Source organism: Cyprinus carpio, chromosome A13 (assembly GCF_018340385.1).
Source record: "Cyprinus carpio isolate SPL01 chromosome A13, ASM1834038v1, whole genome shotgun sequence".
Lineage (NCBI taxonomy): Eukaryota > Metazoa > Chordata > Actinopteri > Cypriniformes > Cyprinidae > Cyprinus > Cyprinus carpio.
Genome location: NC_056584.1, coordinates 20,088,899 through 20,111,640, shown reverse-complemented (window position 1 = coordinate 20,111,640; position 22,742 = coordinate 20,088,899). Strand labels below are relative to the sequence as shown.

At 36.9% G+C, this 22,742-nt stretch overlaps 1 long non-coding RNA gene across 1 annotated transcript; it reads left to right on the top strand.

Annotated features, from left to right (window-relative positions):
• Positions 1 to 2,540: 2,540 nt before the first annotated feature.
• Positions 2,541 to 6,112, top strand: LOC122147273. Its single transcript, XR_006161539.1, has 3 exons — positions 2,541 to 2,613; positions 4,718 to 4,825; positions 5,760 to 6,112. It is a non-coding gene; the product is annotated as an uncharacterized LOC122147273 (long non-coding RNA).
• The last annotated feature ends 16,630 nt before the right edge of the window (positions 6,113 to 22,742 follow it).

Sequence of the window (22,742 nt, the reverse complement as noted above, 5' to 3'; positions counted from 1 at the left end):
TACAGAAGAATGATGCACTGTAACGCGCATTGATGTCAGAACGTGAAATGGAAAGCATGGTGCCCTTTCGGAATGGAGGAGAGTGACTCAGGTGACAGGACAAGAGGAGAAGAGTTTAAATGCAATGAGAATTCTCTTTATGGCTCTGGCTGGACCGCTTCCCGACCTCCTGCGTCTCTTCATGAAACAGAGCAGACCTTTCTTACATGAAAAGCCGCAATGACAGACACCTGGTTGTTATTTGGCCTAATGGACTGGGAGCTTTACTCACCAGCAAGCAAATCAACTTGGGGGGGCTTTTTACTTTTTTGCGCACTCACCCGCTTCTTTCATCTCTCTCTTGTTTTCATCTTTCTCTCTCTTTTTCTTACCAAGGTTGTTGTAGTTTTGCAAATTGCTTTTTTATTATTATTTTACAACTTTTTTAAAATTAATGTTATGTATTAATTTAGGTTTAATCACTTTCAGCAAACCAATCAGCCATTTGTGCACAAATACACAAAGTCAAGAGGAAACCATTTAGGTTGTTCATTTTGGCTGGTTCCTTTAAACACGTTAGTCCCTGCTGGTAGATGTTGCAACTACTCTTTCTCCATTGACAGACACTCAAAATTAGCAGTGTGTTCTGACTATTTATATTTATTTAAAAGGTTAGTATATGCTGGTAGATTTTTAGATTGGTTTTTTTTTTATTATCAATTTATTTATTTATATATCTCTATTATATATATATAATATATATATATATATATATATATATATATATATATATATATATATTTGAGGAAATTATACTTTCGAGGGACTTATATATTTCCCTTTCTGACACATTTTGTCACCAATCTTTATGAAGAGATTCTGTATGAAGGAATAGTCTCTGATCTCTTGTCAGGTGTTCTCCAAACTCATCAGACATTATAGGAGAATATAAGTCATTGTTTTACTTATATATATTTAGGATGCACCGAAACAAAAAATCTGGGCCGAAACAGAAAATTCTGGATGCACTTGGCTGAAAACCAAAACCAAAAATGCTTTTAAATAATTATTTATTTTTATATATGTCATTTTGTAAAGGCTTTTTAATTTAACTCAATAATTTTAATGATACTGAATTTAAAACAATTTAAAATAACCACTCTTTTATTAAAAGTAACATATATATTCAGCCATTCTTCTCTTTCGGCCAAAAACCACATTTTGGTGGCCGAAATTTCGGTGCAACCCTAAAAAAATTATAGTAATTATATAATGAAAAGGTTTGTAAATCATTTATGGCCTTGTATTAAACAAAATTAATTTTTACATTCTTTTGTATAATTTAATATTTTATTATAGTCTAGTAGTTTTTTTTTTTAATTTAGGGGGAGTTTATTTGACAGTTGACAGTCTTTGGCCATTCATTTACACAGCAACGGCATTTTGGGGGCCTGAAATACAAACATTTGAAAACCGTTTTCAAAGTATAAGTATATAAAAATGCTACTGTTATCTTCTCCATGTAAACTACAAAAACAAATGGTGATGTCATGCACATGCATATTATGTGTTCAGTATATAGGTATGTGCGCGTCGTGTTTCTTTCAATGTGACATCGCCAACTACTGGCCAGGAATGCACAATACAGTGTTTTAGTTGTTTTTGCGAATACATTGGAACGGGGATCATTTTGACAATGTTGTCACCTGTACGCAAAACTTTTCAAAAACGCAAAGGACACACTTTTCAGTTTTTAGTATTTTGTTGCCATGTAACAAATCCTTAGTTTTTTGTTTACTTTGTATTAATTATTACTTTGTAAATTAAGTTTTCATCTCTTCAGTTTTATCTGTCATTGTCTTTCTTGATATCCTGTATCTCTGCCTGTCTTCACCCAATAAGCTGTGCAGTCTACATGTTGTAATGTACCACTGCAGTATGTTTCCTCCAAGGGAGGACCACATGAGGGATGGTGCACAGGATCTACCAATGACTCGCACATATAGACCACCTCCTTCCCCTGACCGCTGACAGACAGCAGCCCAGAGTGTGCTTATGCACAGATAAATGCTTCTACTGACAGCCTCTCACACGAGATTTGCTGTCTGTGAGTTCAGAGAACTTCTCTTTTTCCTTCCACCCTGTCTCTTCCCTCTCCTCTCTTGTGTTTTTGGGGTCTGTGGAGAATGCTGACATGAGATTTCCTGCCAGTGTGTTTTTCTGTACAGAGCACTATTACGTCATTCAAAATGTTTTTTTTTTTTTTTGGCACAATGCTCATCCATCATCAGATTACTTGAGGACGGGGCTCTCTGTTGACATTCAGCTCATATGTCTTAAAATCTGAACGGACCAGTTGATTATTCTTTAACCTCACTGTCCCCTCCCATATCCTGGGAGAGACCATGCCTCTTTCCATTGTAAAGTGGTTTAGATTACACTGCCTCATTGTTGATTTCTGCCTCTTTCATCCTCCGTAACTAAAATGACAAACACATTTCTCTTTCAACTTGCAGAACACAGTTTATTTTTCATATCTCGCTCGCATCTCTCTCTCTCTCCAGGCCTGCTGTGAAGATACGGTGGCTCAAAGGGGAAATGGCTTCACTCGGCAGTCAGGGGCCTCCGAACAAGGTATCTGTGTATCTAATATTCAACATGTGTTTTAATGTTTCCACTGGAGGTCTTCGTGAAAATCATTTTTTCCTCATCAAAACACAAACTTGCGAAAATGAGAACAGGAGAGGAGCAAAAACAAAGGTCTGACTGTAAAATCCTGAAAACTTTCAGCTCAGCATTCACTCCTTTAAATCAAAGTGCCGACGTTGAGACCAAACAGTGAGTCAGACACTGGAGGTAACACAATTTCCATGCAAATTCGCCATGCTTAATAAATCCAAGTTGTCGAAAAACCACCCTTCACGAGTGGTGATGGCCTCGCTCGCACGCCTCCAAAACTGTCTTTCCATTCCCCTTATTGCCATCTCTCTCTCTCTCTGTTTAACAGTTGTAACTTGAAGAAAAGGATCAATAAAACATTATGTTTCATCATTTTTTCCATTCTTTAATTTTCACCACAAAGCTGACATGTTTTAAGAGGTGCAACCTAATATTGCCTGAACTCCAGGACCCACCACAAAGAACTCTGGGTAACGGCAAGGGGAGAAAGTGCACAGACAGGAAGATGGGCGTGTATGGAAAAGCACACTCCGCTTGGCTGCAGCACGCCTTTAAGTAACAACATATGGCAGCTGAGGAATTCTTCTCGTTGACGGTCGCAGGAAAGTCACCCCGTCGCTGTGGACACTTGTCCATGTTGGAGGACTGATAAGACTTGCCATACCTAATTCCTTTCCATGTTCTCATCTTGGAGTCGGCATCACAATGGGTATGATTCATGGGGTAATTCCGACAGCTACTGACTTGGCCCCCACTCACATTTGGGAAGAATGTGACCTCACAATACTGTTCTTTCAAAGGCCTATCCCTGTCTGTTCTTCTCCCAGACCCGGCCTGAAGCACGCCTCTGTTCCTGGAGAGGGGGAGAGGGAAGCGGGGAGAAATCGAGGGAGAGAAATAGTGGAAAGAGTGAAACTGTGTGTGTGTCTTTCTCTAATAGCCTGTATGGAGGAAGGCAGGTCATTGTCATTCCAGAGCAAAAGCAAGCATGGACAGCATTATTCTTCTTGCTCACTGTCTGTACATGACATACGTATACACCTCTACCTCATCTGTACAGCTGCATCACAAACAGTTAAACTGTTGAATCACAAATAACTATTAAAGTTAAGACAAGAGAGTGCAAAATTCATAATTGAAGAATTGGGTCCTTTAAATTGAAGCATGAATTAGAATTGGCCACACCCCACAGAAAGCTGAACTGGAATGACAGAAAGAGGATATTAGTGAGTTTGCAATGTATTTGCAGTAATATATTACATTTTTGCTAAATGACTCATTATGAATCTAAAGCAATATTTATGTATTACTGTTTTCATCATTCGTATGTAAAGCCTATAAATCCTTTTTAAACTATACTTTAACCTTTCAGACAAAAAGTTTGTGTTGATGAACCTAAAATTAATATATTATTTTCTGGAATATTGAAAATTGGCAACCCATGATGATAGATACATTGGTGTTTTTTCCTTTTTAAACTGGAGTGCAGAGTTATCAGACATGGGAAATAAATTAGAGCTGATATAATCTGTATTTTTCTTTCAGATCTGGAGAACTTAAGACATCTTAGACATGTCTTAGAAAAGCTCATGGTGCATAAGAAAAACAGTGTCTCATAATTACTTCTAGAATATATATGTATCTTTGAGTTCACACATGTGAATCAATAGTTTGGAAATAGGAAAATGAGAGCTTATACAACATGATTGAGGTCCCTCTCCCTATATATTTATCATTTATTGTTAAAACATTCAGACCCTACTGTGCACAAAACTGTAAATTAGTCATATACAAATAAAATAAAATAGCCCGTCTCTAAACATCTGTCACAATCTCAGTCTGAAACAGATTGTAGAGACCCCCAGCACAGGATCTTCCCATCCAGTTCAAGTGAGTTGAATCAAGTATGTTAGATGTCGCAGACAAATAAGGCACAATGTGTTTTTACCTGTATTTTGAATTATGAATTATGCATTGCATTGTTTTTTAGGGTTGTCCGTAAACTTCACAGACCATGTCCTGGCAGAAACCTTACAGCAACTTTTCTGTTTTTCCACAGATGTTATCTTACAGTGTGAGAATGAGAGAAGGCAGGAAGAGATGTGATGCTGTGGACTTTCCTCATCATAGGCCACCAACCTACAATACTCACCACAAGCCTTCATTGGTAAATGCATACTTTTCAAACACATCACAGATACTGTACATACATAAAAGACAATAGACTCTCCAGCCTGTCACTCACTAACTGGGTCACTCAAAACAGCTGGACAGACTTTCGTCTGCTGTTCACCCACACATCTCCCATGGCAGGCCAAAACCACCACGTGGTTTGTCATCCATCTTTACGCCAACTGTGCATGTTAGATCTCAAAGCAGTCATCCATCTCTTTCTTATTAGGCGTCTCACCATACAAACAGCTCTGAGTCATGTCCTAAACTTCTTATGATACTCCATTCAAATTGTTTATACAGATTTATTCCAAAATCATCATGTTAAATAGCAACTCTACAAGTGATCACCTTCAATCAGCACTAGACCAAACAACTAATTTTTTAAGATGGAGCCAAATGGAAATATATATTGCATAGCCATTTAAGTCTTTTGTTTTTTTTTCCTCTACATTTTGCTGCAATAAAACAATGAGGCATTTTGGGGCGGACAATGCATTGGCAGGGGAAGAAAGGTTGAGGGAATTGTTAAAAATGGGCTCCTGGGCAATCTCTCAATTCTTCCATAAGTGCACACCCCTTGGCTTTAAAACTATTCTATCAAGGCATCACACTCTTATTTGCTCTGTTCAGCCACTTTGCTAAGTGCTAAGTGAGTTGATTTCCTGGAATTGTCTCCTTGGGTCTGGGCCTTAGTCATAAAAAGCTAGATAGTCAAAACAACCATAATTAAAAATAAGATCCTCCAGAAATGGCCAGGCTTTTTATTTTTTGGCAGCCAAACAGTATAAACTTGACTCGTTTAAATGCATTAATGGTAATAAATTATCTAACTGAAGTGTCTGTTTGCTATATAGTTGTAAAATGGTGAATGAGCTGTTTTCAATTAGCATAAATTCAAGACTTCACTGTTATACTTTGATTCGCAGAGGATCTGAGCTCCTAGACGTCCGTTGAGGGTGGAAGAATTTGGCATTGCTAGAAGTCTCAAAAAAGCATGTCGGCTTTTCAGAAGTGATGATTTCAAGATCTGCCAATTCATTCTTATCTGGGCCAAGAATGGATGTTTGATATCTGGATATCTTTTACTTGAGGTACACTGTGTTGCTTGGAGTTACAGCATATCTGATTACTGGTGTTAATGACAGCCTTGAAACTGATGTTCTGATACATCTTTAAATAGAAATAAAAGCTGTCCAGTATTTTATAATCCTGTATAGCATTGCACTACACTTGCTGTTTAGAAGGAAAGTGATTCACTTAAAAGGCTACAGTGAATGTTATTCCTTACAGGACACTTTTATTAGCATTGTTGCATTACTATAAAATACTATAAATAACTTTAAAGACATTGTGAGGAGTTTTACACATGGTCTAGTTCCATGAGAGTATCTTTCTGACATTTAATCCTGGTCAAGTACATGAGAGTAACCTGCTGGAATCAGTACAGAATAGCTTGACATGCAAGTAGACTAAACATCTATTTTACAAAAATAGAGCTTGGTTTATTTCCAAACATGGTAAACGTGAGTCAAAAAACAATAACTGATTTAACAGTTTAGTAGGAACAGATGACGTTGTTTAATACCCTGACTGTTTTTTTGTTTAATTCTTGAGAAAATATTGTCTTAGCTTGTTAAATGTCTACATCAATGTGTTTTATAGGACCCCTAAAGTAGCCATAATTGCTTGTAATGCAACACACAGTAGAGCTGAAAAATGCATATAAACAACAGTTCTGCAATAGCAACGGTTTTCTTTATATGCGCAATAAAATTTTGTGCATGTAGTCCCATATTTCCCATATAGATGCAACAAAAAAGAAATATAAGATTTGGACTTAAAATTTTGAATCTAACGTTTTAACATTGTTGCTGTTAATATTTACAAATCCAAACAATGTCACTGTTTAATTTTACAATGTGGCTAGCATGTACAATGAAACAGCACGGCATAAAGCAACTGTTGTTAAGTATCCAGAAAAAGACACACTACACTCTAAATAAATAGTTAGAGCCTGGGACTGCAGCATTAGCTAACTTCCCCATGATTAACCAGTTTGAATTCCTCATAATAGTGTTTCTGTCATCATAGCTTCTCAGACATTTCCTTGGAAGATTTCTATCTGCAATGCAAACACTCCCTGGGAAATATCACGTTAATCACCATGATTCCAGCATGTGCCTCATTTTCTGCTGGGAGTAATGAATGTGGAGCATAGTACACAAATGAAAACAAATATAATAATATATTAAGGAAAAGAGGAAATTGTTCAGGAGGCCATGTTGGTCAAACCACAGATTAAAGATGCTTAATGGTATGCTGTGTGTGCGGTAAATGCACTGCAAAAATTACTTCTTCACTTTTTAATTAGTCACTTTTTAATTAGTCTTTTTAAAAATTATATTTTACAAGATTGTTTTACATTAAAGTTTATTTTTTTTAAGATTTTTTTAACCAGTTTTAATCTCTGAAGCAGTGTTGGTTTTTTAAGTAAAATCATTGTTTTCAGATTTTTTTTTTTTTTTTTGCAATGTGTCATTATGCTTTGCTTACTCTGCAGAAAAAAAAGAATAAAAAAAAAAATATATATATACATATATTTAATATATATATATATATATATATATATATATATATATAATAATTTGATTAAATTGATATTTTGTATGTTTAGACCACCACCTTAACCTGAGAAGCAAAATTACATAAGATAATAACACTTCTGAGAAATTAGTTTTTTAGATAATTGTACACAACTATCTGAACACAAGACAAAGAAATTAGCTGATTAAGAAAATACATTTTTTAAATGTACTAGTATTCCACATTTAATGCAGTGCAAGTTTTGCAGTAAGTGCGTTTTGCAGCAGTGCTGCACATATTTAAACTCACATGATTCACAGATTGCACATCTGTTGAGTCAATCAGTGCTGCAGTCGCTGAGTCAGTGTGTAATCAAAAAACCTTCCTCAAGAACTGGAAGACAGTAGATGCTGAAGCTTTTCCTGTCAATGAAAGTGCATAATGTTGACAATAGGTATGTTTGACTTCATGAAGCACTGCGCAGACCGATCAGCGATAGAATCCATTGCATTTGGGAGCAGAATTGAAAGCGGAGACTATTTAAATACCAATACAGTGGGGGTATATATGCTTTTATCAGTGTTCATGGCTGGATTTAAAGGAATAGTTCAGGAGGGTGGTCTTAGGGGCATGATGGAGGGCCAGGCCTGTGAAGTGGAACAAGACCTGGATCGTGGAACAGTGGCAGGCTTGGGCCGTGGAGCAGGGGGCAAGACCGTGGGCCATGGTGCAGTGGTTGACCTGGTCCATGGAGCAGAGGCAGAGACCATGGAGCAGTGTGTAGACCTGGACCGTGGAGCAAGGGTAGGTCTTGACTATGGAGCAGTGGTGGACCTGGATAGTGGAGCAATGGTAGGTCTTGACCGTGGAGCAGTGGGCAAGACCATAGGCCCTGCAGCAGTGGTGAACCTGTACTGTGGAGCAATGGCAGGTCTGGACCATGGAGCAGAGGTGGGCCTGGACCATTGAGCAATGACGGAAACCATGGACTGTGGAGCAGAGGTGGGCCTGGATCATGGATGAGGACCTGGTCCATGTAGCAGAGGTGGAGACCATGATGGAGCCAGCAGAGCAGCAGAGCAGACCAGCAAGTGGAGCTGAAGACCACCAGGGCAGAGCAGGCGGTATTGAGGATCCCAACAGTGGAGCAGATGACCAACAGGGTGTAGCCGGCATGCAGAGCAGGAAGGTGAAGCCTGCGGAGGAGAAGATCACCACAGGTCAGGAGGCCATGTTGGAGCAGAGACATGGATAGACCACCTGGTTGTGACAGAACAGGCAAAAGGTTTGTGAGTTGCCTCCTTGCTTGTGACATGACAGGCAGAGGATCCTTAAATGGCCACAGTGGCTGTAGCATTACAGATTGACAGTTCTCTTTTACCATGACAGGACAGACTGTGAGTTCAGCGACAACCTCTTTGGCCGTGACATGACTGGCAGAAGGTTCACGTGTGACCACTGTAGTCAAAACAGGACAAACAGGAAACTTACAGGCTGGCGCCAACATAGGACTGAGCTCTGAGGTTTGAGCAGCCTCTGGAGCGGACTCATGGACTGGAGCAGGCTCTGGAGCAGATTCATGGATTGGAGTGCAGTGTGTAGCCCAAACACACAATTTGGCAACTGCCATCATGGGCAGTACAGCTGACGGAGGGAAGACCTCCCAGTTGGAAAAACTCTGGTGTAGCAGCCATGAGACTTTGGCGTGGTAGACATGATGACTGAGGGCTCTGCCATGGTATGTACTGGAGAAATGTGGGGTTCCTCATCCATAGTCCCCACAGTAAATGAGGAACCACTCAGCAGAAGGGCATGGTTTATATATTTTGCCATGGACCAGTATATCTCTCTCCCTGGAAGCCATGAACAAATGGGTTCATTTAACCCATTACGAAAAATGTCTTTTAATGCCACATCATTAAAATTAACTAGATAACAAAGTCCACAGAATTCCTCCATGTAGTCCTCTATGCATCAACCCCCTCGACGGTGGTTAAAGCAAGGAAACTGCTGGGTTTATTGTTATTGTTCTAGCTTTCTGTAATAAAGTGTCCATTGTAGGCAAGTTGTGATCAAACCCAAGTGCAGTTTTTTGATATCCAAGCGTGTGCTGACTTGACTTGATCATACTTGGCTTGAAAAAGAAACAAGAAATTAAAGTAAATGTGAACCTAAACATAAAAAAGACACTCATCAACAGTGGTTACAGGAAATAAAGCTGGACAATGAAAGATGAGGGCTATACAGTATATCAAACAAAGGGGTCACATGATCCAATCCAACCAATGAGAATGTGACACATACAACAAAGGAACCAATGAGAACAAGACATATAAGACATATCCCCTCCATATGAAGGACCACAAGACAAGGGAGGAACCAAGACAAGAAAATACAAAATAAAAGACATGAAAACATGAACATAAACCAAAACCAAAAAACCAACCAATACAACATTTCTGACATAAATGATAGCAAAGTGATTTAGTGAAAAATCTGGAAACTTGTTCTAAAATCTTTGCTTAGCATGAAATAACTTTACCTGGGAAAATCTGCCCCCATATTGTCTTTACACTGTCAAGAGACAACAAATCAGTCAATCAGAGCATGTCATGTTCTATTTAGATGACTTTCAACAAGTTGTAGGGTAGTGCTGGTGGTTTCGTTCCTAAATGGTGAAACTAATCAAATCTCTTATCTTGTCTGTCTATCTTGAATGTGTACAAAGAGGCGGGTTCTTATGTTTTCATCATATAAACTATTTCTGATGGCAAACATGTTTAATAGTCACTTCCGTGATAACATTTATTGATCTTATTCTGTCCATAATTTGTTTAAATACCATCACCATCAACAACAACAACAACACACACTTTCTAACTTTCTAGCAAGCAATGCAGTTTGATAAGAACTTTGTGAATCATGATCCTATCCACATATATTCACTCTTCAGAGATCTGAAAGATTTCCCTGAGAGAACATAAAGCAGCACAATAAAGAAAAGTATTTCCCATGTCACATACCAAGTGGATTTCTTGCTACATTGAGTAGTGCCTGCTTCTTTTGCTGACAGGCCAGGTAAGTCCTGGGTCAGATAATGCCTTTGAGAAACACAGACACAATAGTTCAAAGGAACAGTGCTGGCATTGATCCATTGTCCTGACAGGCCTTTGGAGACCACCACCCACAGAGCATCATCTTACCCGGATGGAAACGAGAGAGCGCGGCTTGCTCTGGATTAATTGCAGGTGAGCCGTATTGGTGGACTTTAGTGGGCGACAATCAGCCGAGCCATTGTTTCGTGATCTTTGATGAGGTTTTGTGTAGTTCTCTATGACTTCTTGGGTTGGTATTACTTGCCTCTCACGCTTTAGTCAGAGTTATGTCATATGGCTTGAATGAGTGACTCAGGTCAGATTTGAGTCCTAAGTATCTATCTTGCATGTGTCTCTGGCTGTCTTCAGCCGAGCTCAATCATTCTCCACAATGCTTTGATGTGATTTGATGGAAGGTCTGTGTGGTCCTGGTTGGAAAGTATGACCCAGATTGATGTCATGGGTCATCAGATCAGAACTTTTTAAATCCACTCTTCTCTCTCTTTTTCTCTTGTCAGACTCTCAGGGAGATTAAACAATCTCTTGGTAGTCATGAACAATGATCATATGACAGGATTAGCCACGCGACAATCATGACTGATCAGCTTCTGTTTATATCTAGAGCAATGGTTACCTCATTGCTAATAATTGGATGGTGATCATATGTCATGAATCTCGATGTTTTAATTAAAACTGTGCTGACAGCTTGTGCTGACTTGTTATCTCACACCTTAGATTACTGTCAAAAATTAACAAAATGTAATCCTTCTTTAACTGCAAGTGTTCACATGACATTTATCAGATTGCATTATTGGAATGATGCGGTGCCTGATGGCAATTAATAATAGAACAATGTAGATCTGTTTGTAGTGTAATATTAAAAACCAAGTCAGGGATTTTTAATCCTTTAAATGTAATCATAATCTGTTGTCATAACAGTAAAGTCTGGTTATTATACAAGTGAATCTGGATGGCAGGCCATAATGAGACATAATGATAATTATTCTACACAATGAATTACTACTAGTGGAGACCATTTAGGCCTAAATCATGTGTCTGAACTTGCCACAGAAATGCACATCCAGGATTTTAAATTCTGTTTGAATAAGCATTGTTGAGAAAAAAACAAAACAAAAAAAAACTAATAAATGTGCACCTGTGACAGCATGTCAACTGAATTCCTGTACTGCATTCCATATTATATATTGGCAGCTGTAAAAATCTCACAGTTAGGCTAATGAACTACAGTGCTGTAATTGTTAATTGTTTTATTTTGATTATAATTAAACATTTACTTTTTTAAGTGTCCTTTTTTATTATATTTCTATTGACACTACTGAAAAAATATATAATAAAAAAAATACTTTATGAAATAATTTACTTAAAAAATAATCTTTTCAGTTTATTAAGATATTCAGTTATATTAAGATATTTCAGTTGTTTTTATTGCCTAACCACTTAACAATATTGTTATTGCTACACATTGTAATTTAAAAGGAGATCTGGTTCTGCCAGTACTTGAGCCAGAATATTTCCACTATAAATGTGTTTCTCTCTCTCTCTCTTTTTTTTTTTTTTTTTTTTTTTTTTTTTTTTTTTTTTTTTTGCGTGTGCGTGTCTTTGCCTTCCTAAAAAATGTTTTTGTTTTCATAATTTCATAGCAACAAGTCTATATCATTGTATGAGTGACAGGGTTATCTTGAATTTGAATTTAGAGCTGAGAAATGAATACCCATGACATCCATGAGGTCTTTCTCAAAGTTTTTTTTTTTCATCTTCACATTTTTTCTTCTATTTTTTTTTGTCTTGTTTTCTAGTACAAAGTCGAGACATGTTTTGTCATTTATTTTGTCTACTTCTTTTTAACTTTTAGATGAAAAACAAATGGAAAAAAATCCACCTGTGCCCAAAGACAAAATCATATTCAGTAAATAAGTAGACATGCGGTATTTATTATACAAATAACATTATATTCAGGGACACACAATTTTTGTATATTTTTAGTTTATTTATTTTACTGTACAACAAGATTTTTATATCATTATTATTTTTATTATAATTTATATATATATATATATATATATATATATATATATATATATATATATTTATTATATTATATCATTTTATTTATTTATGTTTTTATTTGTTTGTTTGTTTGTTTTCATGTGACAGGCTGATGCTCTATTGCTTTTCTGTCCCTAATGGGTCTGTAAGTCTCAGTGGCTGTGTGAGCCGAGTGATTTATGGGGTTCGGACAGAGGGCAGGTCTTTATCTGCTGGATGGGATACTTCAGACATTGAACAGGAAGGATAACTGTTGGCTAAGCAAAACTCACTAAACAGTGTGAAAGTGGTTTAAATACATGCACAAACAGATATTCCCCCCACAACCACCCCCCCCCCCCCAAAAAAAACCCCCCCAAAAAAAAAAAAAACACTTCAGGCACGAGCCGTTGAGGTCATGGGTAAATAGACGTTTTGAGAGGTATGGGTTTGTGGGTAATTGGACTGACAGCAGAAGGGAGTCAGGGCTGCTGATGTTTATTTACCTCTTTTGTTGTGCCATGAGCAGGGACAATGAAACGCTCTGGCCCGGGCCCATGATGACATCGGCTCCTGTGCTGTCAGGGCCGGATGCGATGAGCTTCTGCAATACAAACATCCTTTTTGCCAAAAGATTTCCTGGGATTCTACTGCTAAGTCAGCCTGAATGAAGGTACAGGCTGAATCTGGATACAGGGTGAGGTCATGAAAGACCTGAGAAGCAAAATATATATATATATATATATATATATATATATATATATATATATATATATATATATGTCTGAACTTGTTAAGTCATTGTTGTCTTTATTGAAGGTGTGGTGACTGTATAAACAAAGCTTCTCTCCTTTTAAAAACATGTTAAGTTGCTAATGTGTTTTTAAATGTTTTTTTTCATGGTGGAGTTTTGTTACAGTGCAGGTAGAGCTACTTTTGGACATCTTAAGCTTTTAACACTCTGTTGTTTTTGTTCTTTCCATTCTGTTGTTTTGTGGGTCAAAATCATATGCCCTTATCAAAACACAACTTCTAGATCTTCATTGCCCTCTGACATTCTGCTCTGGTCGTTAGCATGCAGCGTAGGTGCTCATGGGCCATTTCTGTGATGCAGTGGAGGGCTGTGCTCTTCCAAGGAGAGGAACTTCCCTTCTCTTGCACATTCCTGAGTGTGACTGCAGGCAAGGGTTGGGTTCAAACCATGTGCATGCATTACAAGAGGGAAATATCATCAAAGCCTGTTTGACGCAACACTGTCAATCAATGTCTTTATTCAATTATTACACCCGAAGCTCATTTCCACACATTGAAAAGATTTACAAGTTTGTTTTAATGTCACTTTATGCAGTGAACCCAATGGCATACTACTTAGTATGTTTTATAGTAGAATCAATGCAAACTTTTTAAAACATGAAACACATTCAAATTCACATTTGAAAATTTACACTCGCATTCAAATGACAAGTGTCATTATTCAGCTCAAGTTTGTTCATTGTTGATTCAGTTCAGTTCAATAACAGTGTCCATGTTGCAAAATTAAAAACAAATTAGATTCAGCTGTAAATTAGCTCTAAAAAGACAGTAGTATCATTATTTTAAGTCAGTTCAGTGTTGATTCAGTTCTCTTCAATAACAAGCTTTAAGCAGCTCTACAGAAGGCAATAGTGTCTTTATTCAACTCAAGTCAGTTCTGTGCTGATTCACTTAAGTTCAATAACAGTGTCTACAGCTATGATTTAACTGTAAAGCAGCTCTACATAAGACAATAGTGTCATCATATAGCTCAGTTCAGTTAAAATCAGTTTTGTTATCATCTGACAGTGTCAGTGCCACAAGACTGATAAGATTACTTAATATTAAAGAGCAGGTCATATGGGTTTTTGAAAAATCTCTCTTTTGCAGTTTATAACGTAGCTTTCCTTAAATGAAAACAATCTGCAAAGTTGTTAATCAAAAAAGTGCATGATAAATAAAGATATTGTCTCTCAAAAGAGAGAGTCGGTTCTGAATCGCCCGCAACGAGTCGTTATATTTTGTCTCTTCTTTTGCCTGTTACCGGTGTACATCACTGGGTAACACATTTGCATAATCCCCGCCTGCCCGCGAAAATACGAACAGAGTCTGATCTGCCCACAAAAACACTTTTGCTATTAGTGCGTTTACATCATGTTACGCGGTGTTCAAATACCACACTTTTGTTAAAAAAATGTCATTTTATCACGAACTGCTTCTCTAATCTGGGCTTTTATCTTCCTTGGCTTCTAATCTTCTTAATTTGGACTAAACTGAACCACGACCTGTAAGTAGTACGATTGATACGTTAGGTGACAATAATTTTTCAATTGAGTGCTCAAAATATAAATTTTTTTGCTTTAGGTTTCAGGGTAAAGCACGATATAACTGTCTTACTGAAGTAGTTCTAAAAATTCGCAGTGAACCTAAGAATATGTCGATTATTGTAGACTGACCTTGTTCTAATTACTTTGTTTAATAATAAAGAATGTAGTGTTGCACACAGACTTTATAATAATTGTGAAATTGCTGTTTATTGTGCTGCACTGGCAGTTACAGGGTTAATGCGGGAGAGATGAGTGATTTCCGCTAGTGCTCCTGTGATACAACTGTTGTGCGTTCTGATTAAAAGTTAAACCAAGGGTCTTTTTGTCTGTCGTTCTTCAAACATTACAGTAGACATATTTTGGTTTACAAACTGTATTGTTTAATCAGTTAGTTACGTTAGCACTCGGCTTACGTATCCACCTAGTGTTCTTTTAGCAGCTAAACTTTAGCTGTGGGCACGATTCGCTTGTATTAAGTGTTTTTGTATTTTATGTCATTATAAGAGAACGGATTGACTGTATTATTGTTTTATGTAAAGGTGCTTTGTCAATGGTAGCGCTGGCTAACTGGCTCAAGGACTCATCTCTGTGCCAATCACAACAGGTTTGGCCAGCTGACCAATCAGAGCAGAGTAGGCTTGAGGAAGGGAGGGGCTTGCTCCGAACTTGCTTGAAACTAATCATTTCCTAATCATTGGTAAATGACTCTAATATTAAATGTATATTCTGAGAAAATTACAATGTTTTCTGACCTTAGATGCATTTAAACCTGATGTTGGGACACTTTAAAATACCATATGACCTGCTCTTTAATTTTTTAACAATGAATTTTACATGGAATGGATCACATTGTCATGCATTATTATTACTACAGTACTAATTATAATAGCAACAATAATTATATTGAATAACTATAAAAAAATTGGAACTGTAATATAACTATATTACAGTGACAATAATTTTTATAGTTTTTGCATATTTTTTTGCTGTATAGAGTGCTTTTAGTTAGTGCAGATAGTTAACTTAATACATCCACCTATAGACCAGTACTACTATGAAGAACAGCCAGCAAAACATGAACATGGACATGAGTCCATCTTTACAAATAGGGAAATACATCCTCTACTGAAATGATAATTTGTCAAGAGAACAGTTTTTATTTATTTATTTATTTATTTTTGTCTACCAAAGTAGTTTTCTATGCTTTAAAAGCACGTTTTGCATTTACAAGAGGCAACAGAAGTCAGTATCTTGCTTCCTAAAATATCACTTAATCTGCTCTAGAAAGGAGAGTTTTCATAGTCACCGAACCTTGAAGATCAGATTGATTTTATCATTTCCTGTATAAAGCATGGAAATGATTACAAAATAAGGGTGGAAACAGGGAACATTTTGGGTGAACTTTTCCTTCAAGTACTGCAGAATCAGACTATAAATTGGTTGTTTAAATAAATTGGTTGATAGGGTAAAATTGGCAAAAAGTTATGAAACTGCTGACACACCGTGTGGTTGATTCTAGTAGGCTCAGGGACAAATGCTGTATAAAAGAATGAAATGCTGTGAGGAATGCAGCGTTAGCCTGAGAACACATCATTGGCAGCACTGTTGATCCTGAACTAATTCGGACAAGAGCCGGAACAGAAGACAGCAACCCAAGCACCACTCGGTTAACCTTAGATTTCTCCATTTCAACATTACGCCAGAAGAGCGCGAGAGAGTTGATTGTTAGAAACCGACTGTTGCCGTTTACTCTGCTGTTGGCCTTGGATTCCCATGGGCTTAGAGGTCACCACAACCAAACAGCAGGGGTGTAAGAATGATCTTAATGTTGCTTCTTGAAGGAGGAATAAAAGATGGGTTCAGGGGGATTGGGTGTCAGCAGGGGTCAAGGCTAGTGGAGGACCTTTGGCAACTTGAGTATGTAGCAGCTTGCCGCTGTCTAGCGTAGGATATCATACCCATGAGACACCAACTGGGCGGAACAGGAAAAAGATCACAAATGGTGCCTCCTTTAGAAATGGTTATTTAAATTTCCCCGGGTGTTTGACTTTTAATAGCTAAAGAGGTTTTTTTTTTTTTGTCCCATACCAGACAGGTGGAAAACATGACAACATGTGTAAAGATATTTCTCTATTTAAAAATCACTTTAAAGAGTAATTCTTTATTACCAATCTTCTTCTTCATCATTTGATTAATATCTGCTGTCATAATATAAAATGCACAAAAACATCTATTAAAATCAGATTATGTCTTCCTGTAAAAAGTAATTGCACAAAAATGTACCAGGCAAATAGATGTGTTATTTATTTATTTATTTTTTTGGATGCCAATTTTTGCCTCAGAATCAAAATAATATATAATTCAAATAATATACATATAAATTGTGTGATATAAAGCCACATATGTGAGATATAAAGTTAACATTGCAGGATAGAAATGTACATTATTATAAAGTAAATGACTAAAAAAAAAGCCATATATTGTGAAATATAAAGTCTATATTGTACAAAGGGTATATTGTGAGATACCTTTTTATTTATTTTACTCTTAGATACAAATGGACATCAATGGCAATCAGTCTAATTTAAATGGAAAGGAAGTGTGTTTGTGCTGAAAACAAATGACAGTTACTATAATCTATATATGTTGCAGTGCTATTTCAGCATTTATCTGAACTGTTTATTGAATTGGCCCTATAGACTTACCAACTAAACAAACAAAGCTTAAACTGAGATGTAAGTCCTGTATAAGCAAGCACATAAAGAGATCTGTCTGGGTTTTGATTATAAGTCGAGCATGAATAACTCTTATGGCTATGCTTGGTCATTTGAAAAGGCCATTCAGTGTCAGGAAATGAAACAGTACTATTCCCTCATAAGCTAATTGGCTGGATTGCAGGTGTCTAGTTTCCTGTAACCGTTTTTCCAGCACAACAAATATCAGTTCCCTTGGTTACAGGGCCTATTGGCAAGCTGAGGATCTGTGTTTGTTTCTGATGAGGTGGAGAAGTGCACTTTTCTGTATCAGGTGTAGGTGCTCTGTTCCCAGTTTTGTGATTAAGTCTGTGTTCCTGTGCTGAAATATATTGTCACAATGCTTATTCGTGTTGCAGGGACCCAGCCGGACACCAGAAGCTCAAGAAGTGGTTCTCATGGCCTCTGTCAACATGCGTATTGTGTGTGCATGCGTGTTTGTGTTCCTTCAAGCACTGTCTTTGTGCTTTGTTAGTGGTCTGTTACTCTGGTGAGTTTATATGATGGTACTTTAAGACCCTCCTTGGCAGCATAATAAATCCTGAGTTTTCGCTTGGATGTTTCTCTGACATTGAGAAGATATAGAATATAGAGTACATTTCAGACTGAATTTGGTAAGTGAATTTCTGTTTCTTTTATTTATTTATTTTTTTATTTTTAACTATTGTTCTAAAAGAAGTTTAGAATGCAGAAGCGGAGTGATACAAACAGTGAAATATCTTTTGGAACCACACTCGGCCAGTCAGATTAGAAAACCAGAACTATCTGTATGCTTGTAATAAACAAATTCAAGAAATTTTAAACCATTTCTCAAGACTGAAAGTTTACCTGAAGTGTGCCACTTGGGACAAGGCCAAACTCATCTAAATCTTGGATAGCCTGATTTTTGGGTGAACTATTCCTTTAGCTCTGATCATGTTTTAAATGTTTTTAAATGACCTTTTTTTTATTTCAGAGAAGCCATTTGAACCTTTTTTTTATTTCAGAGTGTTTTTGGTTTTGTGTGCATTGGTTGTTTGTTTTGAAAAAATGTGGTTTCATATGGTTTCATATGCTTTTCTTTCTTTCTTTCTTCTTCTTTCTGAGGAAATAAAGAAAACCGAAGGGTTGCTGCATGGGAAAAATATTCTTTCTTTCTTTCTTTCAATATATGAACAGAAAATAGAATAGTATGAATAGAAAGTGTAAAACAAGTGGATAAATAATTACACTCGTCGCTGCAGGTTTTCGACTCCACACAGCTGCCTGTAATCCATCTGGGGACATTACACCATGTCTGACAGCAGAAAAAGAGAGAGAGGAGGGGCGGTCACATGATGACTCTCAATCTTTTGCTGCTTTCTCTCATGTACATTTCACACACTGACCCACAATCACTGCAGCTCATAATGTCACACTGTCACACAAGCTGAATTGAGGATAAATATTTTAAACACAATTTTATTACACTTTCTGATACATGAATGCTTAATAAAAATACAGTTAAAGGGATAGTTCACTCAAAAATGAAAATTCTGTCATCATTTACTGATTCTGTTGTTCCAACCCCGTGTGACTTACTTTCATCTGCAATATAAATGAAGATATTTTGAAGACAACATTGGACAGCACTGCCTTTTCCCCTCTTCATCTTTTGTACATACATGCTGATTACATATTATTGTAGCCCAGTTTGTGCTGAATACAGTGTAATCAGACTTTAGCCATTAATAAATTTTGAAAAAAGCACAAATATCAGGGCATATCAAAACTTCTCCTGGGCCCCAAAACCCCCTCAGGCCCCAGAGTTGTACCAAAACACATAAATTCATACAGGTTCCAAAAGACATGAGGGTGATTAAAAGAATTTTCATTTGTGATAGAAGTGATTTTGCAACTCAGTATGTGAGAATATTTAGTTTTGTATTGTCCTCAGCATATCTGTGTTTTTTTTTTTTTTTTTTTTTTTTTGGGTGCCTTGGGTTCTGTCTTATGGAGCCCTTGGCAAACCCACTTGGTGTGAGTAAACACAATCCTCAACTGCACAGCATGCCACAGGATTGGTTATGACTTTGGAGAATGATTTTAAGAGGAAAACTCTGTCTCAAAGAGAAGATTTGAGTATGAGGTAAGCCATGAGCCAAATGTGCTTTTCATGAAATGCTCAATATGGTGCTCAAAACAAAAATCATCAGTATTTGAAGTTTGGTCCACAGAGCAGACAGAACAATTAAACCGGATTTAGCCATCATAGTGGATCTATGCGTGGAATGTGACATCATGATGCTATAATGTGAGAATGAGTTGAATAATGAGAAATTCCAGTAACAACTGTCCTCCGTTAATTAGACTTTTCTTTTTATTAAAAGGATAGTTTACCCCAAAATGAAAATTCTTGGATTATTCCAAAGCTGTAGAATATTATTTACTCCATGCAATGAAAGTCAGTGGGATCCAATGTTGTTTTGGACCCCAATGACTTTCATTGCATGAGAAAAAAATAAAAAAATAGCTGAAGCATTTTTCAAAATAATGTTTTTGTTCCACAGAAGAAAGTCAGTCATATAGGATTGAATGACCCAAGAATTTTTGTTTTTCGGTGAACTATCTCTTTAGATAGCAAATAGGTCAATACTGTTTTTGAGATTATGCATTTTTTTGTGGTTGAACTTTGGATGTTTCACGGTTGAAGATCAAACTGAAACAGAGATTTCCTTTGATTTAGGAGCAGTCATGTTAAGGCTCTTCAAGGCCTGTCAGAAAGCCCCGTCATTTTTATTCATGAGCTCTTTTCAGCCTTTGTTCCATTAAGCGAGCAGACTTGTGGATTAGATCTGTCTCGTGTCAGTAATATCATCATGAAAAACTTATGACACCGTGGGTCATATGTTCAAAAAGGAGGGAATTCAAAGAATAGCACTGTGGCCATCTGCACTTTATGCTTTTCTTTCTTTGAAGAGGTGTCTTCCTCCATCACTTCCTCTTCTAGTGATCAATATGGGCCATCCAATCAGTTGCTACATTCAATTCATTCATTATAATTTCTTTCCGGCAATATGCTTTTAAAGAAATGTGAACTGAAAAAGAAGCCCATCCAAATGAGACTCTCTAGCTCTTTTATTGGGCACCCATAAGGACGGCGTTTGCATATGGCAGTTGCCATACCCTACTATCAGAGTTCAGACAAAACATATTGATGATGCTCGTTAAAGATACTCCAAATATTTTTTAGGACAACAGACCTGGCTTGCTAGGTCGAGGTTCCTTATAGTGACAATTCATGGTAGCGGGTTGTGTCACGATGAGCTTCTGTTATGATAATAGTGACTTCTCTGGATTGTAGCTGGCGTAGTTTTACCTGTGTTTTGGTCATTAAAATGTTGAAATCATAATGGCAGATTTTACAAGATCATATATATGTATATATATATATATATATATATATATATATATATATATATATATATATATATATATATATATATGCATTATTGCAAAAGTAATTCATTATCATTTTGTCTGTGTAGAGTGTGCGCAGTCATAGTTTATTGCATCAGTGATCGCGTGTCTTTTTGATTAGCTCCCACCTTGCTGCTAACCACTTATGCAATAAAAACTTCACAGACAAGATGAGACATGTTTTTGTTTAGGTTATGTGGGTTGTCGTACATATGGCCACACGGAATTATGCCATACCCTAGGTTTTCATGAATCGGCACCACTGGGCTGCCATACAATAGAACTTAACGGAAAACTATCCTCATGTTTTGTAAAATAGGTCAAACTATATTTCATAATTAATAAAAAAATTTTTTACAAATATGATTTTTTTTTAATCTTATAATTGTGACTTTATATCTCACACTTATGCATTTATACACACAATTGCGACTTGATATCTCATAACTGATTTCATATTTCAAACTTATGACTTTATATCTCACGATTGTGACTTTACATTTCACAGTTATGTATTTACACTCACAATTGTGACTTCAGTAATTGTGACTTTAGACCTCAAAATGATTTTATATCTCAGAATAGTGACTTTACGTGTCAGTTGGTAATTGGAAATTGTTACCTTATTTCTTAATGTTTTACTCTGTGTACAGTTCTTATGGTTGTTTTTATAATATATTATGAGAATGTTCATTAGAAAGTTTAGGAAATTGACAGTGAAGATGGACAAATTGCCATGTTTTGAAAAGAAATTCATAGGGCTTCATTTACATTCTATCCTCCCTCTTTGAACTGATAATGCATTTGCCACAACAGGACTTTTGACCAGACCGCAGATCCCCCGGTTACAACAGAAACCAAAGAGACCCTTCTCTGCTCACCTGGGCCCTCTCCCTTGTTTTCTTTTTCTCTGCTTCCTGTCCTCTGTAAATTATACTGACAGAAATATTTTACATCTGATTTGAGAAAAGTCAAGCAAAGCATTTTTTATCTTTGCCAGTGAATCCTTGATAACAGTGGACCTGCGTTTTAAAGCTGGAACCGGTGGTCATAAACAAAATTCCCATGGGAAAGTTTGTGTTTCCCTTCAGCGCAAAACGTTTCCACTGCAGCTCATAATGCCATTAAATGTGTGTGTGTGTGGAGAAAGTTAGGCTAAAGAAAGGGTTTGGGACACGTCAGGAACTCTGAGCAACCCACATCCTGTAAATCAGGTCTTCATGAGCCACATCTCTCCACAAACAAACACACACACACTTTTTCATTCTTTCACTTGTTTTCTTCCTGCATAAAAGCGAGGGGAGGATAAAAGAAACACACAGTGCTGACATGCATGAGACAAGTGGCCCCTTCTATAAAAAGATAAACAGGGGACCAACCAAAAAAGGGAGGGAGGGAGAGAGACAGAGAGAGAGAGATTAACTCGTGTCATCGTCTTTACACTCTGAGAGCCAATCAGCTCATTTAAAGACAAATGAATTTGTTTTCATTTAACCACACTGGGTGTGGGAAAAGCAGGTTTTGTATAAAAAGAGGCAAATAAAATTCCTTGCCTTTAACACAAAGCCAAATAGAGGCAAGATGCTAGTGTATACATGTTTTTCCCCTTTTCTGCTTGACACATTGTTTCTCTACTTATGTTAAAAATTAAACAA